General features: G+C 38.5%; 1 protein-coding gene and 1 pseudogene across 5 annotated transcripts in view; one reads left to right on the top strand and one right to left on the bottom strand.

The window, feature by feature from the left end:
- The window catches only part of FRRS1 (ferric chelate reductase 1), an 84,394-nt gene that overhangs the window by 19,295 nt on the left and 47,375 nt on the right, over positions 1-17,724 (top strand). Inside the window, exon 1 of one of the 4 annotated variants that reach the window (XM_017547588.2) lies at positions 5,643-5,695. The exons of 1 other annotated variant lie outside the window; for it this stretch is intronic. The gene's annotated coding sequence lies outside the window, so the exon portion shown is untranslated. Of the gene's footprint in view, positions 1-5,642; positions 5,696-10,514; positions 10,537-16,404; positions 16,418-17,724 lie in introns of those variants that run through there. 2 more of the 4 variants (XM_037745397.1, XM_017547589.2) reach the window with 2 other exon arrangements.
- Positions 15,165-17,094, bottom strand: LOC108317255 (annotated as a pseudogene). The gene is made up of 2 exons (XR_005203260.1): positions 17,053-17,094; positions 15,165-16,497 (listed from the first exon to the last, which is right to left on the bottom strand). The product of XR_005203260.1 is annotated as a small kinetochore-associated protein-like (transcript).

Here is a 17,724-nt window from a genome sequence, read left to right as displayed (position 1 = left end):
ACCCAGGAGGCGGAGGTTGCGGCGAGCCGAGATCGCGCCATTGCACTCCAGCCTGGGTAACAAGAGTGAAACTCCGTCTCAAAAAAAAAAAAAAAAATGGTGAAAATTGTGAAAGTTGCAGATACCAGGATGAAATCACTTTTGTCAGACTTAGACAAAATAGGACCAGGAAGCCCCCCCAAAAGAAAAGGAGGTTCATGCTTACATGTCTGAGATAAGAACTGTTTCCAAGAACTTTCTAACATCACTTTCTATCCTTCACATGTCTCCTCCTTTGATAGTTTATCATTAGGCATTCTTTAGGCCTGCAGAAATTCAGATAAGATGATCTTGGGAGAACCCTGGCCCAGTAATGGCATTTCTACCAAAGAAATGACAGCAGCTCTGCCTCTGGAAACAGTGAACTGTTTCTAAGCAGTTTATAGAAATCATTCTTGCTAATAATAGCTTCCCTTACCCTTCCCAAGCCAAAGGCACTGATGGCTTGCCATTTCATACATTCCAGATTATAATCCTTATTTCTTCTTTCGAGTAAACGCAACACAGAGAAAATTTCCTTTAGTGCCTTTTTTTTTAGGTGGACAAAGTATTTTGAAAAGTTTAATTGTATCTAGATTAGTCAAAACTGGGTTTCAGTAGTAAGGTTAGCTCTTTTTGGAAGACACAGACAACTTTAGCTAGGGGTAAGGATGAAGGGGTGGATATTCTTCAGGATCTGTTATAGGGAGGTCACATTATTTTGAGTAAGGATTGGTTTGTGTTTAGCGGAGCATAATGTAAGGTGACCTTCAACTGGTGGGTAAGAAAAATATGAAAAAAGATGTTACTACCACTAATTGAATGTTGAGAACAGCTTTATGTTGTCAGAGAGTAAAATATGGATTTACTGACCAGCGTTTAATCAGAAGTCCATGGATAATTCTGGAACAATGTATTATTTATAGCACTGCGAAGAAGGGACATTTCATTTACAAAGCCACCATCAAAACTTTTTAATTTGACTTCCATTTATTAAATACTTATTTTTGTGCCAAGCACTGTGCTTTACAGAAATTATTTCATTTGGCCATCTGTTATTTAGTAAACACACCTGATAGCAATAACTTAAGCATATCCTGAGAATGACCCTGTATCGCAGACTCAGCTGAATGTGTGTTCCGGGTTCCAAGCTAGGGAATCCGAGAGTGGCAAACCTGGAGATTTGTTCCCTGTCTATGAGGAACATCTGTGCCCCTTGTTCATCCTATGGAACATAGGCTGTGTGGGGGATTGAGGCCCTGAATTTTGGGCTGAATGATGATTGCCAGGTGGAGTTTTTTAGGGGGAAGGTGCTAAGTGAAAATGCCATATAAACTGCATGCTTTCTGCAATTGGCTGAGGTTCTCCTGTCCAGCCTGTAGCCACTGTCCTGTATGTAAGGCGGGTCTCCTGTGATCCTAGTGCCACTGGGCCATGGGGTTATCCTGTCCAGGCTACTACCACTGGACACTCCCCCAGGTGTAAGCCCCCAGAAAAGCCCCATATCTCATTTGCTGGCTCTGGGTCTCTATGTCAGCCTCTTGAACCTGCTGCCATCCCCACTGGAGTCGATAGAGGTTTGGCACAACATCTGTCTGCGGAATTCGTGCAGTAATAAGTAATAAATAGATAAGAAAAGGTTTTTTTGAGCATAGGGGTTACAAGATATGGGTTATACTTGAGAAAGATTAGCTATCCCAGGCCAGTGCAGTGGCTCACCCCTGTAATCCAAGCACTTTGGAAGGCTGAGGTTGGTGGATCACCTGACATCAGGAGTTTGAGACCAGACTGGCAAACATGGTGAAACCCTGTCTCTACTAAAAATACAAATATTAGCTGGGTGTGGTGGCACACACCTGTAATCCCGGCTATTCAGGAGGCTAAGGCAGGAGAATCGCTTGAGCTGGGGAGGTGGAGGTTGCAGTGAGCTGAGATTGTACCATTGCACTCCAGCCTGGGTGACAGAGTGAGACTCTGTCTCAAAAAAAAAAAAAACAGAAATATTAGCTATCCCATAGCATGTGGGATAGCTAATTAGGTGCGGAGAGACGGAAGCACTTAGTAGATAATGACTATAGTTCAGCTGAGACTACAGTCTAGGACATAAACCAGAATAGTGGCAGTGGAGATGGAGAAGAAGGGGTAAATTTGGCTCTTTGGGTGAGATGAACATAATTAAAGGCCAAGTGAGAATGAATTTATTTTAGATGCTGGGTTTTGAATTTATTGAGTTGAGGCTGTGTCTAATCAGCTGGAGATGTTCTCTTTGAATGTAAACTTGTTTGAAATGCTGAATATAATAGGGAAGGGAAGTCCCTAAGTTTGGTCCATCAGACCTCATTCAGACTTGGCAGTGGCACGCAGTGGAGACAGTGGTTCTGGTTTAGGATCCTGTCTGTCACTTCACTGTCTAATCTTGAGCGATTTACTTAGCCACGCAGGTCTTAACATTCTCAGCTGTAGGATGTTCATAATAGATAGGAATAATATAGGTGCCTTCGTTAAAATAGGTACTCAACAAATGATAATTATTGTTCTTACTGTACTTTATTTGCCTTCTGTATTCTCATTTTCTCATGAATATACATTAAAGTTTGCCAGTGGCTACCTGAGGTGTTACATAATATCACAAAAGATTGAATGCAGAAGCAGATGTGAGAATCCTACTTTCTTCTATTAAGCCAGACATTAAAGAGATTTGCAACAATTTAAACAATGATACTTTTTCTTTTTTTAAGACTAGTCAAGTGCTATACTTTTTCATTAAATTTTTTATTGTTGAAAAACAATCATATAAGCAACAGTAAACATACTGTGCTAACATGTAATTATTATTGTCACTTAAAAACACATTTATGAATATTTAACTTTTCTGTTAATTTTTAATATAAAAATATTAATAGCACTCACATAAAGAAACATCTCTGGTGTACATAATAATCTTTCAAAGTTGTAAAGGAATCCTGAAATTAAAAAAGCTTGAGAACTGCTGATATAGAGGCATGAGAGTGGTAACCAGTAGGGTAGCTTTAACTTCTTAGGATCTAAGCTGCACCAAACTAATTTTAATAAAATTGGTCTATTGTGACAACTGACAAGAAATTGATGAAGAGTCTGGTAGAGGTGATCTGGAAGGGAATGATAAGGTGGAATTATAGCTGGGACATGGAGAGAAATGATAGGCCTAGAAAGGCTGGTTTTACATTCATTTATTTATTTATTTAAGGCAGAGTCTTGCTCTGTTGGCCAGACTGGAGTGGGAGTGGCATAACCTCGGCTCACTGCAACCTCTGTCTGCCAGGTTCAAGCAATTCTCCTGCCTCAGCCTTCTGAGTAGCTTTGATTACAGGTGCATGCCACCTCATCTGGCCAATTTTTGTATTTTTAGTAGAGATGGGGTTTCACCATCTTTACAAGGCTGGTCTTGAACTCCTGATCCACCTGCCTCGGCCTCCCAAAGTGCTGGGATTACAGATGTGAGCCACTGAGCCAGTGAAAGTGTTGTTTTATACAGAGCTAGCCTCTCTCTTTATTCAGTTCTTTCCACTGTGTTGTACCACTTCCTAAGAGTGCTTTAGGATGTAGGATTCTGACAATATAGTCGAAGAGTTTTTGTTTTGTAGACATATCACGCTTTTGGCATGCAATGGGGACAGTTCCTGGAAAGGGTCTGTTATCTGCAGAAGGCTATTTCACCACTTGAAGCTTTGAAGAACTGAAGATCAGCTGACTTAGTTTAAAACTATTCATGTTCCCAGCAGCTTTAGGATAGCAAACCAACTCTGGGTCATCTTTATTTAAAGCCTCTCTTTAAAATCCTGTAGAGAGGGGCTTTTGTTAATTGTGACTAGTTCTTTGGGAGAAAGAGTAATATGATGGTGTTCCTTTCTCTGTTCTGTCTTTAAAGATGGTTTAAAGAATTTACTGGGGTTGACTGATAACCAGCATTCACAGGTCAAGCATGGGTCATAATCTATTTTCCAGTCTGTGCATGTTGAAAGCACCTTTGCAAAAAAATTATAACTGAGGAAATTATGACAGTGAATGAGATCAGACCTAACTGACTCCATCTTGCTTTTAACCTTTAAGCTGTCCGTGTTAATTCCTGGTCATAGTCAAACTAACTTTGGGAAGAAATTCAGTTCATGTTTTGTTTCATGAGACAAAATTGATGATGAAAGCCCCTTCCTGAATAGATTCCCTTCTTGTCTGGGGACCAGTCTGCCTTTGCAGGACCAACAAATTAGCTACAAGATTAGAAATAACAGTTTAGGGGTCATGCAGCTTTTGGCTCCAAGAGTCTGAACCTCCCCTGAGGATAATATCATTATTGTAAAACCTAAGATTAGTGCTTGAGATATTTTGCAGACCTGCACTTGGTGGATCAGCTGATACCACCCGGATTGGTAATCTGACTCAACCACTTCTGCCATCCCACCCAGGAATAGAAGACAGCAAGAAAACCTCACTTCAACCCCGGCATAATTCCATCTCCAACCGGACCAATTAGCATTCCCACTTCCCAAGCCCCTACCCACCAAATTATCTTTAAAAATTCTGATACCCAAATCCTGGGGAGACTGCGTTGAGTAATAATAATACTCCAGGGGCCGGGCGCGGTGGCTCATACCTGTAATCCCGGTACTTTTGGAGGCTGAGGCAGGCGGATCCCGTGGTCAAGAGATCAAGACCATCCTGGCCAACATGGTGAAAACTTGTTTCTACTAAAAATACAAAAATTAGCTGGGCATGGTGGCACGTGCCTGTAGTCTCAGCTACTTGGGAGGCTGAGGCAGGAGAATCACTTGAATCCAGGAGGTGGAGGTTGCAGTGAGCTGAGATCACACCAGTGCAGTCCAGCCCTGGGTGACAGAGCAAGACTCTGTCTCAAAAACAAAACAAAACAAACAAACAAAACACAAAAAACAAAAATTCCGGTCTCCTGGACAGCCAGCTCTGTGTGATTTACTCTTTCTTCACTGCAATTCCCTTATCTTGATACATCGGCTCTGTCTAGACAGGGGGCAAGGTGAACCCACTGGGCAGTTACAATGCCACTCAAGGTCTGAAATGAAAAGTTTAATATTTTCACTTACATTAAAGAGAAGAAAACAAGTAAAAAACAGAAAAACAAAATAAAAAATAGCATTAAAAATACAATTACATTGTCTTTTCCTAGCCGTCAAATTTTTCTTTTACAAAAGAATCTTGTGAAACAGATTAAAGGCTTTAAAAGAAACAAAAACAAAACTTCTAAATGTCAGGGTGAAATCTGCAAAATAAAAGACTTCTTTCGCATTTTATCAGTCACACTTCAGAAAGGTTTCAGTTCTATACAATCCAATCTTTTTCCACTTTTAAAAAGTGAATTTGCTTTTACTTAACACTGTTTTAGAACAGGTAGGTATTTTCAAATAGTTTTGCAATTAAAGACAAAAAGTATAATTTTTGCGGTGAAATAATGACTAGTTGGCAAATAGTGTCCCCTTGTGTAAAACAGAATTCTTAATTCTCAGAAATGGAGTCCTAAAACTAGTACTGGTCTTGCAAATCAAGTTTTGCAGCTTTGGGAAAGGTTGCCTTTTGGCTCACAGCTCAACTGGCTCCGCCCAGCTGCTGAAATGTGATAAAGTTGTAACAAAACCGGAAGTTGGCTAGGCTGCCTTCGCTTCTCAAGGTAAGTGTCTCCTCTTTTTCTTCACGTCAAAGCTCTTTGCAAAGCGTTAAAAATCGAATCCAGCTTAGCAACGGACCTAGAGAGCCAGCGCCTGTGTTGACCAGGGCAGTCGGCCAGGAAGAATGAGTGCTTTATTCCCAGACTATGTTCTGGAGCTTGAATTGAGCTAATGAGCGTTCACTAACAAGTTAGGCTAATATGTCCCACGACATTGACTAACAAGCTTTAATTCCAAGAAGTGGGTGGTTATAAGCAGAAAAGTGTTTGGGATCCTGAAAATCATAGACTATATTCTTGCAGTAGTTTTTTTGTTTTTAATTTTAAATTTAAAACTATGGGAACTCCTTTTTATATCTAAAGCTAATGGCACGATTACCTATATATGGGTTACTTAGAGCCTTATTTGTTTTTTTAAATGTCTTTTTATCTAGAACTCAGCCTCCTTGCCCCCTACTCCCTAACCCTGGTGTATCCTTAAAATTTCAGAAAGACTCCAGGGTGACAAGGTGTTGTCTCTGCACTTACTTTTGTGTATGCTTGTCATGCTGCCCTAAAGGGGAAAGGGGATTTTCCAAATTGTAAATGTGTTGTTAGGAATATTTCTTAACATAGCTAAACTTTTCAGTTCAGATATTTTCATTTGCTCTGTATTTTTAAAAAGTGGTAATATTTGATTGATTATACTTAGAACAGAGGTGGGGGGCTTAATCTGATCTATCAGTTTATTGAAAACAAAGACCTTTTAAAAGAAGTTTTTCTATTGGGCAGGCACAATGGCTCACGCCTGTAATCCCAGCACTTTGGGAGGCCCAGGTGGGCAGATCACCTGAGGTCAGGAGTTCAAGGCCAGTCTGGCCAACATGGAGAAACCCCGTCTCTACTAAAAATACAAAAATTAGCCAGGCATGGTGGCGCATGCCTGTAATCCCAGCTACTCGTGAGGCTGAGGCTGGAGAATTGCTTGTACTCGGTAGGGAGAAGTTGCAGCGAGCCAAGATCTCGACGTTGCACTCCAGCCTGGGCAACAAGAGCAAAACTCTGCCTCAAAAAAAAAATAAAAAAATAAATAAATAAAAAAATAAATAAAAAATAAAAGAAGATGATTTTATTGGGTTGGAGAAGTGAGTTTTAATTCATCATTTAGTTAGCCAGTATGTTGATTTTTTTTTTGTGAAGTGTACTGTTTCACACCTGTCCGATTTTTTTAACATCAGATTTTCTCATAATTCATGTAACAATCACATTGCATGAGTACTGTTTTGAAGGTTGTTTGCTAGTCAGAATGAAAAGAGATCAATGTGTAGGACACCTTTACTGATATCCAGAGGTTTACCACAAGACAAATCACCAAATGTGGCAGAAAAGCATGATAAAATTTATTAGGAAAAGCTAAAGCTTATGGAGTGAAGAGTTATTTCAGTTTGCTGGAATTAGGCAAGATTCCAAGAAAGGAAGACAATTTTATATGGGGAGACTTTGATAATGCTGATCATTGTGCTAGATATTTTGGAGATACTATTTTATTTAATCCTCATGCAAGACCTTGATATTGGTATCATTGTCTCTAACAAGCGAGAAAACTAAGGCTCAGTGATGTTAAATAATTTGCCCAGGGTCACTAAGGTGGTGCTTGCTGGATTACATAAATGGACAGATTCAAACCTAGGTCTGTGATATACACTTCATCGTATCATAGGACAGTAGTTTAAATGGATCTTGAAAGAGGGGAAAAGGTCTTCTTTAATAAAACAAATAAAAATAGTGAAAGTAACATAAAATGTTTAAAAGTAGAAAAAAAAAATCTAACCACCTTCAAATCAGTTTCTATATGGTCTTTACATTTGCATACTTTGTAGTGTTTTTTAAAATTATAAAACACTATATGCTTTAAAAGATATACATTATAAAGGGGATTAAAGAAAGGAAGCCCACTCCTCTTCCCATCCTGAAAACACATACTTTCCTATGTGGTAAACAATGTTGAGAACAATTGGAAGGATGTATAGAGGTTTTTCTCTTTTCCTTTTAAGTTATGTATATTTTGGTCCATTCCATATCATTTTGCAGTTTGGTTGTTTTGATTCCTCAGTGGAGCATGAGGATGTGTTCTCTTAAGAAATTGCAGATTCATGTCTTGGGATTTTTGTGAAATGAGTTCATACTTGGAACGTACTTAAAACAATGTGTATCTCCTAGAATACACTCAATAATTATTAGCTGATGTATTCGTTATCTGTTTATCCTATTCATTCTTGTTAGTGGATAACCAGTATTATATAGTTTGATTATAGTCTAGTTTATTTTTGTAACCAATTAAATTATCCAACATTTTTGCTATTGGAAATAATTCTTGCATAACTGTATCGGTTTTTCTGTAAGACACATTTCTAAAAGTGAAATTCCTACGTCAGAGGATAAACATTTTTAGTTTACTAAGAGATTGTTAACATCTAAAAATGTGGCAGTTTACCATTGTCCCTGTGGATGAGAGAGCTCATTTCTTCACATCCTTGCTTATATGGGATATTATTACTTTTTTGTATATTATGTGAGATAATGGAGAATACACAATTCTACCTAGTTTGAGAGTAGTGTACAGAGATTTTTGTGTCTTATTTTTCCATGTAACACATATTTATTTTTATATGGATAGGAATTTGATCAATGGAAAAATAGAGATCCCATTTAGAAGGCAAAACTTCAGGAGAAAAAAGAGAAGCTTATTCCTGGAATAGCAGATGGCACATTATTACAGTATAGGGGAAAAAAAAATCCTTGAAATTTGGGTTGTGCTGAAAAGTATAAAACATTAATATCGAGTGCCTTTTTTCCTTAATCTAATAATTCTTGGGAAGCTGCTGAGTGTTTTGTGGGGAGAGGAGAGATATAATGAGAATTGTACCTTAGGAAAATTATCCTGTGTCAAAGAGATACAGAAACAGGGAGACCAACTGAGAGTGTTTTACTAATCTGGGTGACAGGTAATGAAGTCTTCATGCTTGGAGGTGGCGGCAGAAAGGGAAACAGTAGACACATGCAATAGAATGGAAAGTAGAAGAGAGTTGCAAGAGGGATAGGTAGTGCGGAATTGGTGGAGGTAGAATCTGTAGAGCTTGTGTGGAAGTTGGGGACTGAAAGCGTGTTTGGAATCCAATCCTGAGAGTTCGGGGTTTGAAATCCTGCTGATGAGAAATGTGTTCACAGACCACCATCAGATTAGGAAAGTGAGGTTCCAGAACTAGTCTGGAGGAAAAAATGAATTTCATTTCAGACAAATTGAGTTTATTGTCATCTAAACAGAAATCCATACCCAGTTGGAAATCTGTGTAACAGCACTGTGGAGGTGTGGGGTGGGGCAATTGAAAAATTTAAGAAATATTATCCTAGAGGTTATAATTGAGGCTGTGAAAGTGATGATCCTACAGAGAAATAGGACAAAAAAACGGGGGTTGGGGGAAGAAAAAAAAAGCCAAGAGAAAAAGTCTTGGAGAAGCATGCCTTCATGAAAGAGGAACCAGACTTAAAATATTTTACAATGACTATTTCTGACATTTGATTTTGGTTCTAGTTAGACTTCCTTACTGCTTCCAAAAAATGTGGCGGAAAAACGTGATAAACTTTATTAGTAAAAAACTGGCTGAGCGCAGTGTCTCACGCCTGTAATCCCAGCACTTTGGGAAGCTGAGGTGGGAGGAGTATGAGGTCAGGAGTTTGAGACCAGCCTGGCCAGCATAGTGAAACCCCGTTTCTGCTAAAAATACAAAAAATTAACTGGCGTGATGGTGTGCCCCTGTAATTCTAGCTACTTGAGAGGCTGAGTCAGAAGAATCACTTGAACCCAGGAGATGAAGGTTGCAGTGAGCTGAGATCGAGTCACTGCACTCCAGACTCGGTGATAGAGTGAGACTCTTGTCTCAAAAAACAAACAAAACAAAACAAAAAACAAAAAACCTAACACTTACGGAGTTTCTGTGGAGAGAGCAGTCCCCCGCAAAGTCCGTTTTCACTTTTTTCTTTCTGCCTGTGATTCTCCCATTGCTCCAATTGAAATCATCCTCATTCAGAATCCCTCTTCTTCCATAATGCCTTCTTTATTTACCATGTCAGCCCTAAGGGTCTGATTTGAAGCTATGGGTAGTTTGGCGATCAAAACCTCACAAAGTAGGCCAGAGACCATAATTTTCACCTCGCATTTGTTATAACTTTGGCGAGTGTCTTAATCAGTGCCCTATTTTACATATCGGGGACAATACTACCTCCCATAGTTCCCTGGGTTGTGAGGAATGCATATTAAGTCCTTGACATGATGTCTAATATGTTTTAAGCCTTCAGTAATTGTTAAGTTTTCTATTTCTATTGTTAACTTTAATATTTCTATTATTACTTCTTCCATACCTCTGAATTACTATAATGAAATGCAATTTTAAAATTTCTGTCCCTGTGTGATCTTAGGCACTATTTTTTTTTATAAGCTCTGTGAGCTTCAGTTTCCATACCAGTAAAAAACCAACCAATCAAACAAACAAAAAAACCCTTGTATGTTTCTTCCAAGAATTAACACTCACACATGTAAAGGAGGACTGTGATGACTGGAATAGAGCAGGCATGCAATAAATAGTAACGTTATTAAATTATAGATTAATACTGTTTACTTTTGTTTTAGCTATTAGTTTTTGGTGTTTAGAGAAGGGGCCATTCCACTTAGCACTGAATTTTGTTTTAAGGAAAGGATGATTGTGAGGGCTACATGGAATGATCCAAATGAAACCTGTATATCATGTAATATTTGTTTCCAGTCATTTTTCCAGAAAATGAATCAAGAAAATGGAAAAATTGGTCAGGTGAGGTGACTCATGTCTGTAAACCTAACACAATGGGAGGCCAAGGCGGGAGGATTGCTTGAGATCAGAAGATCAAGACCAACCTGGGTAACATAGTGAGACCCTGTCTCTAAAAAAAAAAAAAAATCAGTTGTGTATGGTGGTATGCGCCTGTGGTCCCAGCTACTCCGGAGGGTGAGGCTGAGGTGGGAGGATTGCTTGAGCCTGAGAGGTGGAGGTTGTAGTGAGCCAATATCGCACCACTGCTCTCCAGCCTGGGCACCACAGTAAGATGAGACCCTCTCTCTCTCTCTCTAAAAAAAAAAAAAAAAAAAAAAGATTGAAAGATTACTTGCTGATAGTGCTGTGATTAGGGAAACTAGGATTAGATTATAGAGTTTCAAATTACTTTGTTTTTCCAGATTTATCTTACTTTCACTCAAACTCTAAAATCTTTTCAGAAGTCTTTCCTACTGGCCAGGCACGGTGGCTCATGCCTATGATCCCAGCACTTTGGGAGGCCGAGGCGGGCAGATCACTTGAGTTCAGGAGTTTAAGACCAGCCTGGCCAACATGGTGAAACCCTGTCTCCACTAAAAATACAAAAATTAAGTGGGCATGTTGTCAGGTGCCTGTAATCCCAGCTACTTGGGAGGCCAAGGCAGGAGAATCGCTTGAACCCAGGAGGTGGAGGTTGCAGTGAGCTGAGATCACACCATGGTATTCCAGCCTGGGCAACAGAGTGAGACTCCATCTCAAAAAAAAAAAAAGAAAGAAAAAGAAAAGAAGTCTTTCCTACCATCTTAAGTTGTCAGATCTGACAGATCTTGAATTAGTATTGAATGTGCCATTTTTTTGTTCTTTGTTTTTTAGAAACTTCTCTGAAAATGTTATAACTCTCTTAATGTAAAGAAATCACTTTTCTTCACTTCTATGAAAATGGAGTCTGAAACATTTTTATCTGGGGAAGTGGAAATACTTGCCCTGTTTCAATTTCCCTATAATTTGAGATTCAGCTATCAAAGTCATCTTAGCTTTGGTATAGAAGTTTTCTATGAAGGTAAAATTAAATTGCTAGAAAGAAAAGGAGCACATTTTCTGAAATATTTTAGATTTGAACAAATTAAATACAGATGCAAGAAACATGCAAAAATCTCAGTTTATTTAAGCCCAGTAGCGTTCAGAAGAAATTAGCACATATTGAGGAGATGGAAAGTTAATAGTGATGATAATATAAATAGTGGCGATTACCATTTGTTGACAACTTACTGTTTTCAGGCATCAATGGATTTTTACATCCATATTTTCTAGCGCTTTAGTTCTATGAAATAAATCTCTACATTGCTACTCAGTCTCTTATAAAGCGATTTAACATTCTGAATGAGGTAGGCAAACTTAGATCTCAACGTTTGTCCCGGTAGCCCCCCACTCACACTGTTCGTCCCTGTGCAACATGGATCTTTGCTGAACCTCTTTACTTTCACCTTCTTTCTAAACAGGGAACAGTGATGTTGAGTGAAAAGAACATGGTGATTGCAGTTAGATATTGGTTCAAATCCTAAAAGTATGTGTGATTTAGGGTATATTCCTTAACCTCAGTTTCCTCATCTCTAATATGAAGAGAAATCTGCTGCTTATAAGGATTCCATCAGCTGTGGTGTCTAACTGCCAGGTCGTCACCAACTATTTGTTTCTCTTCTTCTTTCTCTACGTCCCCCTTCCTTCTACTCTACAGTAAAACGACAATCCTTTTCTTTCCCTTTGTCCCAGAAATTTTATTGCTGTCTGTATATATATTGTGCTTAGTCTTAACTTGCTGACTCTATCAATCTCCTTATCCTTCTGTGGTTTTACCTATTTTTCTATTTTTTTTTTTTTGAGTTGGAGTCTCCTTCTGTTGCCCAGGCTGGAGTGCAACGGTGCAATCTTTGGCTCACTGCAACCTCTGCCTCCTGGGTTCAAGCAATTCTCCTGCCTCAGCCTCCTGAGTAGCTGGGATTATAGGTGCCTGCCACTACACCTGGGCTTGCTACTGCCCGGCTAATTTTTGTATTTTTAGTAGAGATTGGGTTTCACCATATTGGTCAGGCTCGTCTCTTGGTCAGGCTGGTCTCGAACTCCTGACCTTGTGATCCACCCTCCTTGGCCTCCCAAAGTGCTGGGATTACAGGTGTGAGCCACTGCGCTCAGCTGGTTTTATCAACTTTTCTAAAAGTCTTTCTCCCTAACGCTGCTATTCAACAGGTGAACACCTATTTCCACCTCTACCTCCCCTAGTCTACCGGGTTTGCCCCAAATTCTAGATGAAATGCTGAGCTAACAAATGTATACTGTTCCCAAATTAGTTTCTAATTCAGTTTGGAATTTTAATTTTATTTTCTATTAGAAGCAATATGTAAAAGAAAAACAAAACGACCCCAATTCATTATGCCAAGGGGAAAAATTAAGCTGAAAGCTGAGTCATATAAGCAACTGCATTTCCTTTTGTTTCTAAGTAGAGAGCAACAGATAAAAGGTTAAATATCTCCACAGGTAGCTACTGTATGTTCACTTTATCTTATGTAAAGTGCCAACTTACTGAGCATAAGCCAATGCATACTTGGTTATTTCCTGACCTGCTCATTTTGTCTCGGAACATGTGAATGATAAGTTCCTCTTTCCCCTCCAGCCCGCTTTTCCACTTTAGACATTGAAGCCCTCCAAGTCATCTTGGGAGAAAGGCACAGACAATAGACTATTTCTGTGATTCTGTTTTTTTTTTTCCCAGGCATTGATTGTCCTTAGCCTGGCAAAATAAATTTCTAAGTTGATTAAAACCTGCCATAGATACTTTTCAGTTTCCAAATATTACAAATGGAGATCCTGTTTTCAGGTCAAAAGGCTATAAATAAAAGCATGTCTAAGACATAAATTAATTAAAATGTATTGCACTTGTGCCCAAATAAAATAGAACAATGTCATTGTAATTCTTGTAATAAAATAAACTGAAAACAATATTTAGTAGGAAGTGGCTCTTTACCTTGAACATTGTAGAATGTAATTGATGGATGAAAAGAAGCAAGAATGTAATGAAATGAAAGAATGTAATGTGATGAAAGGAGCTTCCAAGTGACTTAAGGATTGCTGTGTTTTTATATTATAGTTAGTTAAACAACAACCTTTCTCATGCAGAAGATTACTGTGAGAATGTTAATTTATTAGCCATATTTATACTTTTTGTTCAGGCTCACAAATGGAATGAAGAGAGTATAAGGCATTTTCCATTGGATAAATCCAATTCCTATCTCAAAAAATTCTCCCTGTTGCTTAGTCTGTTTGTTCCTTTAATTCTGAGAACTTTCCTTTTTTACTGAAATTCTTGACACTCGTAATTTAGAATTTGATTCAAGGCTGAAACTTAATGGTCTATGTATGCCATAAAGTAATATTCATCAGACTGTGGGTTAAGATCCATTGGTAGATTGTGAAATAACAATTCAGTAGGGTGTAACCAGAATAAAACAAAAAGGGAAGAAATAGGAAACATATACTTTTATAACATATAGTAAAGTTCAATAATGTTTCATGAAATGTTTGTTGGGTTATAACGTAAAAATATTTCTTACTTTTTGATGTAGTAAACAAAAATTAAAACCCCTGCATATTGAAAAAAAAAAAAGAGACCCTTTTCCAAATTTTTTTGTCATTTTATAGTGAACTATTTTGGCTAAGTTTTTGCTTTTTACATCTTATTCTTCATAATTAAGAATTCCTTGTTGCCTCATACCTATGCATTAATTAAGACTCCCAGTACTTGCTTACACTCATATCTTAGGTAATGTAGAGTGGGTGTTACTGGACTGAGTTCCCACAATTTTTTTTGTGTGCATGTTAACTTTTGAACTCCTTTGATGCCTTGATTTAAAGTAAATGACTAACGAGAGCTAGAACTTGAATGCAATATAACTAGACATGATTCACTATTTGTTAGCTGAATCATCTGACATGATTTTAAAAGGTGTGTTTTCTCTTTTTTTCTTATTCTCACATGTTCTTGGAGTTGCACAATACTAAGACATTTAATGACCAATTTATTTTGGCCGGGCGCGGTGGCTCAAGCCTGTAATCCCAGCACTTTGGGAGGCCGAGGCGGGTGGATCCTGAGGTCAAGAGATCGAGACCATCCTGGTCAACATGGTGAAACCCCGACTCTACTAAAACTACAAAAAAAAATTAGCTGGGCATGGTGGCACGTGCCTGTAATCCCAGCTACTCAGGAGGCTGAGGCAGGAGAATTGCCTGAACCCAGGAGGCAGAGGTTGCGGTGAGCCGAGATTGCGCCATTGCACTCCAGCCTGGGTAACAAGAGCGAAACTCCGTCTCAAAAAAAAAAAAAAAAATTTATTTTAAGAAGCCTTTTGTTAACACATACTCCTTTTACCAATGACTTGCTTACATCTAAATATTTTTGATTGAATTCTTCTAGTTTTGTCTGAATTTTACTTCGTAATAAATATATTCTCTTGATTAACATCACTTGCTTCTGTGTCCCACAATCGAATAATAATTACATTTTCATCTAATTACAATAATTTTGTATTTATATAATAAAGAATATACTTGTTTTGAGGTTTTATCTTTTTTTTTTATATTTAGAAAGCTTCAAGGTATATTGTTTCATGTAGGTGTTATTACTACCGATACTTTCACCCCATTTGTTAAGCCCAAAACACTTCAAGCAACTTCAAGTTCATAAATTAATAAGGAGGCACAGACCTCTACCAGGACTAGACAGAATGTGTTCCAGGTTAGAAGGGGACAGCATGGCTCTATGATGTCTCCCATGGAACACTTGTGCTCTACTGTAATGAATATTTTCTTCCCGAAAATCTGAATGTGACGTTTTAGATCTTCTGGTTGTTGGTGGTTAGTAGTCTCCCGATTCTAATGGTGTGCTGGAATCAGGTGGTTGCCTAGAAGGTCAATCCAAGCTCCTAGGCGCCCCCACTCTTATAGGCCTCAATTATCCACCTGTGAGGCTCAGGAGGGCTGACCAACCTGAAGGTTGAAAAAACTTGCTTAAATGAGGAATGGTCATTTCAGCATAAACTGTACTTAATTCTAGTGTAGAAACTGTTTTCATTCTGGAGATGGTGAGTCCCAGAAGATCATGGCCAAGAAGATGTTCTAAGTGGCTTCCTCCGAGAGTTTATGCCCAAGAGGGAGCCATCTGGCCACTTGCCGCTTCTTACATTTCTAATAGCTGTTCCATTTCCTTAAGGGCTGCTGTTAAATCATTTACTTGATTGTTATATATGATTTGCTGTTCTAGGAATCAGACTCTTTCTTCTTTCATCTCCAACTTTACCTTTAAGGCCTGTAATTCCTCCATCTGCTTTTTCGCTGTTTCATTAAAAAGCTTCGGCTCCTCTTGCAAAGTTTCTAACAGCAACATAGACTCCGTATGATCAGTAGTGGATTCTTGTTGTGATGCCAGGGTCTCACTACCTAAAGCTGGATCGAGGCCCTTGCTCTCCAAAATTGCCAAACAATTGTCCTGAAACTTCTCTAGCAGCTCTACCTTCTGGGGCAGGTCCTTCAGCTCTCCCTGAGTTTCAGTCAACTCGGGTGCAACTGCTTGTTGACGGCTTCCAAGAGCTGGTTCTTGTCCTTGAGCTCTTCCTCTGATTTTTGCTTACTTAGTGGTTTGTAGCCTTTTCTGACATTCCTTCTGGTGGTGGTGTCAGTAGCTTTCATTTGCCTATTCTCTCATCTCAGTTTGGTGATTTTTGTAACATCATTCTCTGGACCTCCTGAATGAAGCTGTTTGGAAACATCAACTTCTTTGAACCTAACAGATAAGAGACTCTTAGAAGTGGCCTGAGTTTGTGTGTCTGTGGGCTGGCCGCTGCTTATTGCAAAGGTGGGCTGCAGGCAATACACTGTTTTAGACACACTGGTCATAACAAGGAGGCACAGCTGAGCCCTGCAGTCCTTGTTGCTCTCGTTCAAAGCGACAAGGTTTTATCTTTATATGAAATATCAGGTTTTATCTTTATATGAAACATGTGTAGAACATGGTGTAAGCAGTCATCATACCCTTTTACTAAGCACTTGTCTTTCAGGTAAGAAAGAAAACTGTACAAATCTCATCAGGTTTGGGAATATTTCAGTTAGAGAATCAGGATAACTGCTCTTTTAGTCTTTTGAAATAATAAATCTCTCTCTGTTTTGGGCTGACAAAATAAGTCTTTTTTGTTTAATCTTCTATTTTGTATAGACAACAGAATGTGAATATTAATTTAAGAAAATCATACATAATTGGTACAAGTCCTTTCTGTTCTTAAGGATGATTTCATAATATAATAGCTGACTATTGACAATCTATAATTTTAACTTAAATGTTTCCCAAGCCTCTTATTTTGTAATTATTTGATCTGTCAGTATAGGTTGCCTAATGAATTAATTAATTCATTAACTTTTTTTGAAAAAAAGTTGTACCTTAAAATACTAACTGGAAAACCATAATTAGCTATTATATTGAAAATAGAACTTTACGTTGAACAGTAAGCATTTGACAGAGGACGAAGAAGTCACCATTGTACAAGTCCCTCTCTGACCTTGTTATATTTTCCTAATCAATGATGGTTGTTGGTGTCTTAGTCACTTCCCTTTCTTGTCTTATACTTCTTGCTCAAATAATTCCCAATATGCTTTTCCACTTTGCTTTCCTAAAATCATAAAATTTTAGAATTGAAGGTGGCCTTGAATTTCTTCTGGTTCACTTGCTGCATTTTGCAACTGACGAAACAGATTTAGTGACTTGGATGATGCTATTCAGCTGTTTAGGGCATAGCAGAGACTGGGCGTTAAGTTTTGTTTCCATTTTCATCTGACAGAAAGTTAGTGCCAAATAAATATTTGTTAAACGGAAGTAACTATTTTCACTATACCGTTCTTTAGGTAAGTGGCACATTACTACATTTAATCTTCTTAATAATGGCAAAGTCGATTAAATTGTGATGTTCCTTCCCCTCTCCTTCCTTCCCTCCCTCCCTTCCTTTTTCCCTCCCTCCAACCCCAGACTGGAGTGCAGTAGCACAATCATAGCTCACTACAGCTTTGACCTCTTGGGTTCAAGGAGCCTACCTCCCACCTCAGCCTCTTGAGTAGCTGGGACTACAGGCCGCCACTGTGCCTGGCTATTTTTTTTTTTTTTTTTTTTTTTTT

Source organism: Cebus imitator, unplaced genomic scaffold, assembly GCF_001604975.1.
Source record: "Cebus imitator isolate Cc_AM_T3 unplaced genomic scaffold, Cebus_imitator-1.0 Scaffold199, whole genome shotgun sequence".
Lineage (NCBI taxonomy): Eukaryota > Metazoa > Chordata > Mammalia > Primates > Cebidae > Cebus > Cebus imitator.
This window is presented reverse-complemented; position numbering and strand designations above follow the sequence as displayed.